At 49.3% G+C, this 13,551-nt stretch overlaps 1 protein-coding gene across 1 annotated transcript in view; it reads right to left on the bottom strand.

Annotated features, from left to right (window-relative positions):
* GRK5 (G protein-coupled receptor kinase 5) overlaps window positions 1–13,551 on the bottom strand; it is a 226,895-nt gene that overhangs the window by 53,752 nt on the left and 159,592 nt on the right. The window lies entirely within an intron of this gene.

Genomic DNA, 13,551 nt, shown 5'->3' with positions numbered 1-13,551 from the left:
GAAAACAGAAGCAGCAAATAAGAACTTGGGTTGGCCAGTGCTCTGTGACGACCTCAGAGAGGTGGGATGGGGTGGGAGGCGGGAGGGCGGTTCCAGAGGGAGACGACACACGTATGCCTATGGCTGATGTGTGCTGAGCTACGGCAGAAACCAACACAACATTGTAAGGCAATTACTCTCCAATTAAAAGTAAATGCATTAAAAGAAGTTGGGTTGGGCCAACAGCCTAGAATTTTACAACTGGAAAAGGCAGACAGTGACTTCAGTGAACAGAGAGGTAAATGACATACCAGGAGGACCTGTGACGTCCATCCGTAAGAGTTCCCTCCAACGAGAGGGCGGGTGGGCTTGTCCCCACCCCACCCCCCCAAAAGGGGACACACACTGTCCTCCCTGCTGTGTTGCCCACTTGAAACCTTCTCCTGCCCTGGGCTCAGCCCTAATGGCCAGAGTGCTGAAGAGCTCCTTGCCAATCCACTCGGAGAACACTTCTCTTCCCCAGATACATCCATGGTGCCAACTGAGGGAGGCATTTAATGAGCCTTCTCTCCGCACGGTGATTTATGCCAAACACAGGAATGGGCTTTGGGGAGGAGATGGTGTAACATAAAGCGCAAAATACGACATTGAGTTCAAGGCGAAAAGAATTATTTATATATCTGTGCCTGCCAAAAGGGTATAAACATCTGTGTACATCCTAGTTTATAAAGCCAATATTTCATTCTCTTGGCGGGCTCTAATTGCATCATCCATCTCAGGACATGCTAATGAAAATATGTCCTCTATTAAACACATTTCTCTCAGATGAGGTTTTAAAAAAACATGAAGATTGCAAACCAGTACAAGGGGCCCTTCCACGTTCTCACAGAAGCCAGCGCTGGTTTTTACAGAGAGGAGTCTGAGCAGAATTCCTCTCGGCGAGATGTCATCCCCCTCCTCTCGGGAGCCCTTCTCCTGCCCTGGCAGGAAGATGAAGTCAGAGAGGCTTTGAGGTCTCGCCACCTCCGGCTTCTGTAATTACCGATGTGGTCAGCTTTTCCAGAGTCTTCGCGGCAGGGACAAGTGACGTGCCCAGCTGGCAAGGCTGCTCCCCATGGCCCTCTCTGGAGAAACACCCGGCTCCTCCCACACTGGCCTTGGCATCTTGCCGGTGCCAACCCTGGGGGCCAGGGGTTTCCATCTGCCCCTCTGGAGTCACTGCCCACCCTGCTTCAGGGCAGAGGAGAGTGAGGATGGGGAGCGCCCTGCCAGTTCCCTCCCTGCCCGGCGCCCAGGCTCCTGCAGCTGCCTTCTCCCACTCCTTCCCGTATGGGCCCCTGTCCCTGCAGAGCTGGAGGCGGCTAGGGCTCGGAAGTATCTGCATATGTAGGCCAGGACTCCGACAACCGCCCTTCATTAAACCCTACTTCATTCACACATGAGCAAGCCATCCATCTCTGGCCAAGTCCCTCACTGATGCTTGAAAAATCCTTCAGAAGGCTGGCATCACCTGCCGCTTTTCATCAGCCCAGCTAGAATGAAGAAGCTCTACAAACAGGGGTGTCCCTGCACCAGGGTCCCGGGGTTGGATGGGCCTGCTCAGCCTCACAGCCTGTGTCCCTTGGGCAGGCAGAGCCTTCGCAGATCCCTGGCTGTCGTGTGAGGAGCCCTGTCGGGCCTGGGTCAGGAAGGGTTCCCTGGCCCAGGGTCACTGGGGCAGGCTCGAGGGAGAAGGGAAGGGGGAGCGGACCCCTGGCCACGTGGGGTACAAGCTGAGGGTGAGAGGAGGGACCCCAAGGAGGGGTGGCACCATAGCCACCAAGCTTGAGCGACACACCTTGACAGAGGTGAACTCAGAAAAGTCAGAGGAAAGGGTTCTGACCCTCTCTTGGGGTGGGGGTGGGATGGGGGGGTGGTGGTTGGCTGACGCGTCTGAGTCCCACGGCAGAGGGCCTGTGCTCTCACCTCCTGCCCACCCGTCATTCTCCCGGGAGCTCAGCCCTCAGTGGCTCTCCGCCGCCCCTTCACCGCTCCTCCTCTGCCCCCAGCCCCCGGCATTCTTCCCCGTCCTCACTCCCCACAGGGCTCTCCCTGTTACTCTTTCAATTCTAGGTGGAAAGAACCTCAACCTAGTCTGAGTCAGGCGCAACTAGAATCTCCGAGGTTCCTGAGCTCCGGTTCCTGAGCTCCGAGGATGGGGTGAACAACCAACTTGTGGGGAAAATGGAAAAATAGCCTGGCCCAGAGCAACAGAATCAGGGACATGAGCACCTCTGGAACCTACTCTCACAGTACGTGTATGTGTCTGTGTGTGTATGTGTGTCTGTCCATGTGTATGTGTCTGTGTATGTATGTATCTGTGTGTGTGTATGTGTCTATGTGTGTGTGAGTGTGACTGTGTGTGTCTGTGTGTGTGCGCGTGTGTATGTGTCTGTGTGTGTTTGTGTCGTGTGTGTCTCTGTGTCTCTGTGTGTGTCTGTGTGTGTATGTGTCTGTGTGTGTTTGTGTCCATGTGCGTGTGTCTGTGAGTGTGCATGCGTGTGTATGTGTCTGTCTTTGTGTGTATGTGTATGTGTACGTCTGTCTGAGTGTGTGTGTTTGTCTATGTGTCTGTGTCTGTCTGTGTGTGTGTCTGTGTCTATGTGTGTGTGTGTCTGTGTGCATGTGTGTCTGTGTGTGTGTGTCTGTGTGTGTGTCTGTGTGTGTGTCTGTGTCTGTATGTCTGTGTCTGTGTGTGTGTCTGTGTCTATGTGTGTGTGTGTCTGTGTGCATGTGTGTCTGTGTGTGTGTCTGTGTCTGTGTGTGTGTGTGTCTGTGTGTCTGTGTCTATGTGTGTGTCTGTGTGCATGTGTGTCTGTGTGTGTGTCTGTGTGCATGTGTGTCTGTGTGTGTATGTCTGTGTCTGCATGTGTGTGTGTCTGTGTCTGCATGTGTGTGTCTGTGTGTGTGTCTATGTGTGTGTGTGTCTGTGTCTGCATGTCTGTCTGCATGTGTGTATGTGTGTGCGTGTGTCTATGTGTGTGTGTGTCTGTGTGCATGTGTGTCTGTCTGTGTCTATGTGTCTGTGGGTGTCTGTCTGTGTGTGTGTGTCTGTGTCTGTGTCTATGTGTGTCTGTGTCTATGTGTGTGTGTCTGTGTGTGTCTGTGTCTGCATGTGTGTGTGCGTCTATGTGTGTATGTTTGTGTCTATGTGTGTGTGTTTGTGTCTATGTGTGTCTATGTGTGTGTGTCTGTGTCTGCATGTCTGTCTGCATGTGTGTATGTGTGTGTGTCTGTGTCTATGTGTGTGTGTGTCTGTGTGCATGTGTGTCTGTCTGTGTCTGTGTGTGTGTTTGTGTCTATGTGTCTGTGGGTGTCTGTGTGTGTATGTGTCTGTGTCTGTGTGTCTGTGTCTATGTGTGTGTGTGTGTGTGTGTATGTCTGTGTCTGCATGTGTGTGTGTCTGTGTGTGCATCTGTGTGTGTGTGCGTCTCTGTGTGTGTGTGTTTGTGTCTGTGTGTGTGTCTATGTGTGTGTGTGTCTGTGTCTGTGTCTGCATGTGTGTATGTGTGTGCGTCTGTGTCTATGTGTGTGTGTGTGTCTGTGTGCATGTGTGTCTGTCTGTGTCTGTGTGTGTTTGTCTATGTGTCTGTGGGAGTCTGTCTGTGTGTGTGTATGTGTCTGTGTGTGCATGTGTGTCTCTGTGTGTGTGTTGGCCTCATTCTCCCTGGGTGCTGCCTGACTTGCTCCAGTGGCAGGAAACATGGTGGCCAGGTTTTTTATTCTAAGCCTCCTCTACCAGAGAAGGAATTCCCCTCAAATCAATAAGCCCCAGGAAAAGGACTCACTGACCTGCATTGGCTCACAGGCTCATCCCTGTTCCCATCAATTGTGGTCTTCAGGTAACATCGCTAAGAACAGGGCAGCTTCTGGAAGAGCCATGTTGTTTAGGAGTATGGGTGGGGCACCAAGGAGACAGAACAATCCCACAGATGTCCAATAGATGAACCCAGTTTGTTGTTATTCAGCTGCTAAGTCGTATGGACAGAAGCACACCAGGCTTTCCTGTCCTTCACCACCTCCCCGAGTTGGCTCAAACTCACATCCATTGAGTCGGTGATGCCATCCAACCAACTCATCCTCTGTCATTCCCTTCTCCTGCCTTCAATCTTTCCCAGGATCAGGGTCTCTTCCAATGAGTAGTCTCTTTGCGTCAGGTGGCCAAAGTATCGGAGCTTCAGCTTCAGCATTAGTCCCTCCAATGAGTACTGAGGATTGATCTCCTTTAGAACTGACTGGCTTGGTCTCCTTGCAGTCCAAGGGCTCCCAAGAGTCTTCTGAGCACCACATGTCGAAAACATCAATTCTTCAATGCTTAGTCTTCTTTATGGTCCAGCTCTCACATCTGTACATGTCAACTGGAAAAACCATAGATTTGACTATGGTTTTCTTCTTTTAAGTGGTACATTTTCAAGATGACCCTGCTCCCAGGGTCTAGCTTCACCAAATGCTCTGAGGGTCTCTACATCTATCTGAAGGATAACTACCCCCGCCCCCCTCACTCTTTTGGGAGATCACAGTGGTGATAGAAGGACAAAAACAAATACTGGGTATGATTCAAAAATAAGAGAAGCAGAATACTTAGTTCCCCTGGTGAGGCATTTCAAGTCATTTTACAACAAAATTTCAGGATAAGATGGCCTATTAATGTCAAGTGATTTTCTGTAGTTCTGAGCTAATGAATATCTTGGAATAACTTCTAGCGTTTCCTGATGTGAGATTCCATCTGTTGTACCCTCATATTTGTAGTTGCCAGCCTCTAAGATGGAGACTTTAGTAATCTTTGCCTCTTGCTATTCATGTTCTTGAGAAGGCTCTTTCCAAACCGAATAGGGCCAACCTGTATATCAGACATATGACAACATGGAAGCTCTGAGACCAGTTTACAAAAGACATTTCAGGACTTCAGCTTGCCAATGTATAGGGGACATGGGTTCGATCCCTGGTCCAGGAAGATCCCACATACTGCAGAACAGCTATGCCTGTGGGCCATAACTACTGAGCCTGCACTCTAGAGTGTGTGACCCGCACCTACTGAGCCTATGCGCTGCAACTACTGAAGCCTGCACGCCTAGAGCCTGAGCTCCAATACAAGAGAAGCCTCCACAATGAGAAGCCTATGTACCACAATGAAGAGTAACCCCCTCTTGCCACAGCTGGAGAAGGCCCTTGTGCAGGAACAAAGACCCAGCACAGACGAAAAAGAGAAGACACTGCAGCTTCTATCATCCTCGTTCCAGGGCACGCCAGTCCTCTTATGAGGACACTCGAGCAGTTCACGGAGAGGCTCACATTGAAGACAACTAAGGCCTCCAGCTGATAGCCAGCACCAACATGCCAGCCATGGGCACAAGCCTGGAAACAGATCAAGCCTTCAGACAACTTGCAGCCCCAGCCAACATCCTGACGTAACCTTTAAAGAGACCTTGAGCCAGCAGCACCTTGGTCAACCATTCCCACATCCTTGACCCATAGAAACTATGAGATAATAAATGCCTGTTGTTGTTTCAAGCTGTTAAGTTTCAGGTAATTTCCTCCCAGCAACAAATAATGAATACTTGATAGGTATTTGAACTTGTAGTGCATTTAAAAAATGCCCTTTTTTGCTTTTTCAATCTTCTGTTTAATTGGAAAGCAAGCTCCATAAGGGCAGGAACTTCCTTCTCCTGCTCACTCCATAGTTTCCTGCTGCTAGAACAGAGTGTGATATGTTGAAGACATCTCATAAATGTGTGTTGAGTATGGTTGTGCGTGCATGCTTAGCCACTTCAGTTGTGTCCAACTCTTTGTGATCCCATGGACTGTAGCCCTCCAAGCTCCTCTGTCCATGGAATTCTCCAGGCAAGAATACTGGAGTGGGTTGCCATTTCCTCCTCCAGGGGATTTTCCCTACCCAGGGATTGCACCTGCGTTACTTATGTCTCCTGCATTGGCAGGCGGGTTCTTTACCATTCGTGCCACCTGGGAAGCCCAAATATGGTTGAGAATCTGCCAAACCTCCCCTAACCCCAAAGAGCAGAGACCTGAAAACTTTAAGTCCCACCCAAGCTTGGGGACTAGAGGGTTTCAAATGAGGTGGGATGCCATCAAGGCTCCGAGAAAACAATTTAGAGGAGTATGTCAGTCTCTAAGGGGTCCATGGCAAGACCCTACTGGTCTTGAAGCCAAATCTACTCAAAGTCTTGACTTGGGTCACTGAATCCATTTCTCTGCGGGAGGGCGATGGGGTAGTCCTTCTCAGGCTCCCAGAAGCTGCTCAGTAACCAAGACTAAGGGCCAAATCATCCTTGTGTCTGATGCACAAACAGCTCCACTGACCCAGATCACCCAGGCCCCATGTTAAAACAGCCCATGTCTTCTGCTCAACCTGAGACTCTCAGACATTAGGACTGTGCAGCAAGCAGTCTTTCCTGGGGGCGACGTCAGAGCCGACAAGGACGGGTTATTTTTCACCGAACTCCACTTGGTAGAAATTCAGCCTAGAGGTGGGGAGTGGTGTGGATGTCCTTGGCTGAGTCAGGAGCCTTGGAGGGGCATGTTCCCCTAACGACACCACCACCTCCTCCCTCCTCGGAGTTCCAGTCAGGATGGAAGGAAAAAAAAAAAAGGTATTTCAGACAAGCATTGCGCCAGCCCTGGAAAACTCAATAAAGTCTTCATGCGTAAAAGAGGTGTGCCAAAGGCTGGTCATTTGACGTCAGGATGGGCGATGAAAGGTTCTGCTAGTTCCCAGAGATGCAGACACAAATTCGAGGGGATGGAGGAGCCTCTCGTGAGTGGTGGTGTCATTAAGGCGTATGTAAAGAGCATGTGTCGCGTCCACACAGGGAGCCAGACTCGCATTTCCTTTCCAAAAGAGAGCTCTTGGTACAGGCCCAGCAACACAGAACGTCTGCACGACCAGAATGAAAATAGGCATCCATTGGATTTTTTCCCCCTTCTTCTCAAGCTGACTGGAAGAGCCTAACAAGACACGTGGCTGGAAAATTCCACTGGCTCCTGGGTTTAGTCTTGCCCTGCTCTGCCTCATCAACTCTCCAGACAGGTCCCAAAGCTGCTGATGCCTCATCTTTTCCAAACGGGGAGGAGCCTTGGTCCCAGGCTCACACTTTGGTCCTCGGCTCCTCCATCCACGTTCATCTCCTTGGTGAGCACATCTAGTCCGTGGCTGTAAGTGCCAGCTGTAGGCTGGTACTCCCAGTTGGCTATTTCCAGCCCAGGCCTTTCTCACAAACTCGACTCCAACACCCACCACCCCTCCCACATCTCTGCTGGGCTGTCTAGTAGACATCGGAAGCTGAGTCCCAGACGAAGCTCCTGACCTTCCCCCACACAAGCCTCCCACAGCCTTACCCTCACTGCATCTTTCCACTGGTTCAGGTCAACACTTGGAAGTCATCCCCAACTCTTGTCTCTCACCCCACGGGCACCAGAAAATACTGTTAACTCTGGTTCAGAACATGCTCTAATCCTATTGCGGGTCAACCACCAGCTCTCACCCATCAGCGCTCCCCACTCTGCCCCTAGCCCACTGTAGCCTCTTCCCAACACAGAAGCCAGAGGGAAACTTTCAAAACCGATATCAGGGAATTCCCTGACAGTCCAGCAGTTAGGATTCTGTGCTCTCACTTCAAAGGGCCTGGGTTCAATCCCTGGTCAGAGAACTAAGAGTCTACAAGCTGCATGGTGTGGCCAAAAAATTACAAAATAAAAACCTAAATCAGACCATGACACTTTTCTGCTCAAAAACCTTCCAGTGCCCACCCCCCAAATCAAAGTCAAAGTTCTATAATGGTACAAGGTCTTGCACGATTGTCACTTCCCCTGCTCCCTCTACTCCAGCCACGGACATCAGTTCCCAGTGGGTCTTGTGCATCAGCTACTTGTCAGGTGTGCTATGAGCATCCAGAGATGATGAGCTATCCAGTTAGTGGAGGAGGCAGGCAGACAGATAAAGCCTGACTGGCTACATACGTGGCACCCGTGACATGCCGGACACTGGCCTGAGCAGTACGAACACATTCAGTCTCTTCTCAACGCATCTGCCACCATCCGGTACAACTATGTCCCCTCTTACAGATAAAGAGGTGAGGCACAAAGGGGTCAGACACCTGCCTACAGTCTCAGTGGGAGCTGAGGGGGTACCAGCATGGCACTGTGGTCTGTCTCAGGGGCCAGCTTTCTCATGATGCACTATTCCGCCAGCACCAAGCACTAATGAGGCACAGATGTGTGTCAAAGCAGCACCTCCAGCAGAGGGCACTCGGGAAGAGAGACGGTGGACAGGGGAGGTTTTTGAGAGCAGAGTACAGGGCACGAGCTGGCATTCACCAGGCAGAGGTCCTGGGAGGCCTTTCTGGTAGTGAAAGGAAGGGAGGCAGGGCTGAGAGGCTTCAACCAGCTTGGCAAGTCAGAGCCCCCAGAAGCAGGTCTGGGGACAGAATGCAGGTCTCAAGAAAGACCCAGGGAAAGCCATGCATGAAAGGCAGGGGCCTGTTAGTGGAAGGTCTAGTAAGTCAGCTTCAAAATGTGTAATTGGTCCTAGATGTCAATGTTTCCCGACCCTGAACATTTACAGAGTGCTGTCCTGTGCTGTGCTGTGCTAAGTCGCTTCAGTTATGTTCGACTCTTTGAGACTCTATGGGCTGTAACCCGCCAGGCTCCTCTGTTCATGGGAGTCTCCAGGCAAGAATACTGGTGTGGGTTGCCATGTCCTCCTCCAGGGGATCTTCCTGCCCCAGGGATCCACATCTCTTACATCTCCCGCCTTGGCAGGTGGGTTCTTAACCACTAGGGCCACTTGGGAAGCCCAAGTACTGTCCTAGGAGATGTGAAAATTACCATTGCCTACTACCTCCTTCTCTTTCGCTTTTCACTTTCATGCCCTGGAGAAGGAAATGGCAACCCACTCCAGTGTTCTTGCCTGGAGAATCCCAGGGACGGGGGAGCCTGGTGGGCTGCCGTCTGTGGGGTCGCACAGAGTCGGACACGACTGAAGTGACTCAGCAGCAGGAGCAGCAACTGCCTCCTTCATGGATCACTGCTGTGTTGTGGAAAAGGGGCTTGGGTAACTAACTCAATGAAGCTATGAGCCATGCCACGAAGGGCCACCCAAGACGGATGGGTCACAGTGTTGAGCTCTGATAAAACATGGTCCACTGGAGGAGTGAATGGCAAACCACTCCAGTATTCTTGCCAGGAGAACTCCATGAACTATATGCAAACTCCAGGAAGATAGTGAAGGACAGCGGAGACTGGTATGCTGTAGGCCAGGGGGTCGCAAAGAGTTGGACACAACTGGCGACTGAACAAAACCAACAAATGTCTGCTACAAACAATGGCCCATTCAAACAACGGGAGATAATGAGCACCCCTAAGTGCGAAACTGTAGACTCCAAGTACCATTTCCCAGTAAAAGAAACCAGGGCTCCTTGGAGACATGACGAACTCTAGGTGTAGGGCAGGAAACATACAAGATGAGCCCAGAACATCACATCAGACAACATGATGGCTACCAGCAGCCAGTGGGGTCCTCTCAAGGGCTCAGAAGCCAACCTGAGGGGCTCCCACAGGCCAACAATGAAACCATGGAGCACCACTGCATCAAAACGCCCCACATTTAAGTCCATGCATTAAAACTCTAATTGATTACTACAGTTGGAGGATGCCTATGAACCAGTTAGGTACTTTGAAAACACACAAATACAAGAAAAGAATCAAGCACTCCCTATATGAACTTTTCTATGAGGTAACCAAATAGTAGAGAGAGGAATACCAGACCACCTGACCTGCTTCCTGAGAAATCTGTATGCAAGTCAAGAAGCAACAGTTAGAACTGGATATGGGACAATAGACTGGTTCCAAATTGGGAAAGGAGTGCGTCAAGGTTGTATATTGTCACCCTGCTTCTTTAATATATGTGCAGAGTACATCACGTAAAATGCCAGGCTGGATGTATCACAAGCTGGAATCAAGATTTCTGGGAGAAATATAATAACCTCAGATACGCAGGCAGAAAGCAAAGAAGAACTAAAGAGCCCCTTGATGAAAGTAAAAGAGGAGAGTGAAAAAATTGGCTTAAAACTCAACATTCAGAAAACTAAGATCATGGCACCCATCCAATCGTTTCATGGCAAACAGATGGGAAAACAGAGGAAACAGTGAGAGACTTTATTTTTCTGGGCTCCAAAATCACTGCAGATGGTGATTGCAGCCATGTAATTAAAAGACTCTTGCTCCTTGGAAGAAAAGCTATGACCAACCTAGACAGCATATTAAAAAGCAGACATTACAAAGGTCCATTTAGTCAAAGCTATGGTTTTCCCAGTGGTCATGTATGGATGTGAGAGTTGGACTATACAGAAAGCTGAGCACTGAAGGATTGATGCTCTTGAACTGTGGTATTGGAGAAGACTCTAGAGAGTCCCTTGGACAGCAAGGAGATCCAACCAGTCCATCCTAAAGGAGATCAATCCCGAATATTCATTGGAAGGACTGATGCTGACGCTGAAGCTCCAATACTTTGGTCACCTGATGTGAAGAACCAACTCATTGGAAAAGACCCTGATGCTGGGAAAGACTGAAGGCAGGAGGAGAAGGGGACGACAGAGGATGAGATGGTTGGATGGCATCACCGACTCAATGGAATGAGTTTGAGTAAGCTCTGGGAGTTGGTGATGGACAGGGAAGCCTGGCGTGCTGCAGTCCATGGGGTTGCAAAGAGTCAGACACGACTGAGCGACTGAACCGAACTGACTGAACCAAACAGTAATGGAAAGGAAGTATTTTTCAGTGAGCAAAGGAAGAAGGAATGATAGAATGTCGCTATGTCACAACCCTTAATTAATCAATAGATTTGTATATTGAATATCAATGGCTACTGCCATCTCAAAAAGACACCAGATATTATAAGCTCCCTAGCAGAAGAGCATGAAACCACTTATGAAGTCAGCCCCCAACCACTGCCAGATTGAAATTGAATCTGACCAAATTTCTGAAGTCAGTGAGCAACTTACAAGAAATACAGAGGAACCTATCAAATGACACATGGGGGTGAGAACACAACACTCAGACCATGGGACGCCCTAGGAGGTGGTTATAAACTGTGAAGAGATGCATTTGCAAATAGCATGAGAAAATCAGAAATTTGACCACTGACGAGTATTTGATGATAGTAAAGAATTATTGCTTTTTAGCTGTGCTAATGGTACTGTGGTTTTTTTGGCTAAAGAGCCCTCATCGTTTAGTGACACATACTGACATGTTCATGGATGAAATGACAGAAATGAGATCAGCTGCAAAATGCCACGGGGTGGGGGCTGCGGGGAGGATGTGGGTGAAACAAGATTGGCCTTGAGACTGTAACTGTTGAAGCAGGTGAAGGGTGCATGGGGGTTCATTATACTATTCTGTAGACTTCTTCTTTTTATAGCTTGAAATTTTCCATAATAAAAAGTTATGAAAATACTTGGCCCCATCCCCAGAGATTCAAATTAATGAGTCTGGGCTTCAGCTCAGGCACTGATTATTTTTTTAAGGCTCCCCAGGTGTTTCTACTGCTCAGTTGAGGTTGGGAACTATTGCACTCACTGGCATGGAGACCAGGACAGAGGCTGTGGAGGGAAGGGAGCTAGGCTGGGAGAGGTCAAGGCACCAGGCACATGGTTCTTGATCTGGCTGGTGAAGAATGATGAGAGGGAGGGGTCAAGGACAATGCAAAGATTTCACATGCAGGTGATGGTGGGGTCACTGGAATAGGGAACATGTCAGGGCTAGTAGTATGGGGGACCTGGGGGAAGGTGTAGAGTTAGTTTTAGGTGTTGACTTTGAGGGGCCCATGTGACTGTCAGTGAGATGTTCAGTGGACAGTTTGGCCAGTGGGTCTAGAGATCCACACTGAAACCCTAAAGCAGACACACAAACTTGGACCCCCTCATTCTGCCCCCCAAACCAAGCCAGAGGTCAGGATGGCTGCAGCCAACGATGGCATTGGGGCCTCTAGGAAACAACAGCATCTCCACACCCTGCCTTGGAAAGGGGGGCCCGGATGACCCCATGCCTTTCACGACTGCCCATAATTCATCCTCCATCTCCCTACTCCTTGTCCACTTTCCTTGGATAGACTCCCTAGGCCCAGGGTGAGGTGCCCTAACCTCCTGAGCAAGTGCCAAGGAACTCCTGCATGTTCATATGTCCTGTTCGAAAAGCTCACGCAGATCAGTCAACATTTGTTTTTAGTTGTTTGTTTTTTTTAATTGAAGTACAGGCGATTTACAATGTTTCAGTGAAGAGAAATGATTCCGTTATATATACACTCACATACATACACTTTTTCAGATTCTTTTCAATTATAGGTTATATGTGCTATATAGTAGGTCTTTGTTGTTTATCTGTTTTATTTACAGTAGTATGTATCTGATAATCCCAAATTCCCAGTTAATCCCTGGTCACTGGAACAGGGATCATGTCAGGGCTGGTAGTTCGGGGGACCTGGGGAAAGATGCTGGTGGTAGTTTAGTCACTAAGTTGTGTCTGACCCTTTCGTGACCCCATAGACTGTAGCCCGCCAGGCTTCTCTGTCCATGGGATTTTTCAGGCAAGAATGATGGACTGGGTTGACATTTCCTTCTCCAGAGGATCTTCCCAACCCAAGGATCGAGCCCCCATCTCCTGCACTGCAGGTGGATTCTTTACAGACTGAGCCACCGGGGAAGAAACTATATACAGTAGTATGTATCTGCTAATCCCAAACTCCCAATTTATCCCTTCCCCGCCTTTCCCATTTGATAACCACCAAGTTTGTTTGGATGTGAGAGTTGGACTGTGAAGAAGGCTGAGCACCGAAGAATTGATGCTTTTGAACTTTGGTGTTGGAGAAGACTCTTGAGAGTCCCTTGGACTGCAAGGACATCCAACCAGTCCATTCTGAAGATCAGTCCTGGGATTTCTTTGGAAGGAATGATGCTAAAGCTGAAACTCCAGTACTTTGGCCACCTCATGCAAAGAGTCCACTCATTGGAAAAGACTCTGATGCTGGGAGGGACTGGGGGCGGGAGAAGGGGACGACAGAGGATGAGATGGCTGGATGGCATCACTGACTCGATGGACTTGAGTCTGAGTGAACTCCGGGAGTTGGTGATGGACAGGGAGGCCTGGTGTGCTGCGATTCATGGGGTCGCAAGAAGTCAGACACGACTGAGTGACTGAACTGAACTGAAGTCTGTTTTCTATGTCCATGAGTATACTTCTGTTTTGTAAATAAGTTCATTCATATCTTTTTTTTTCCTTTTAGATTCCACATATAAGGGGTATTATATGGTATTTGTCTTTCTCTGACTTCCTTCACTTAGCACGATAATCTCTAGGTCCATCCCCGTGGCTGCACATGGCATTACTGCCTTCTTTTTCATGGCTAATACAGCATTTGTTGAACAAATGAGTGACCAGTACATCTGAAGGAAGACCCCATGGTGGCAGTCGTGTCTGGGTATGCCAGCAGACAGTGCAGCCAGCAGCTGACAGATCGCTTTGAAA

This window comes from Budorcas taxicolor, chromosome 23 (genome assembly GCF_023091745.1).
Source record: "Budorcas taxicolor isolate Tak-1 chromosome 23, Takin1.1, whole genome shotgun sequence".
Classification (NCBI taxonomy): Eukaryota; Metazoa; Chordata; class Mammalia; order Artiodactyla; family Bovidae; genus Budorcas; species Budorcas taxicolor.
This window is presented reverse-complemented; position numbering and strand designations above follow the sequence as displayed.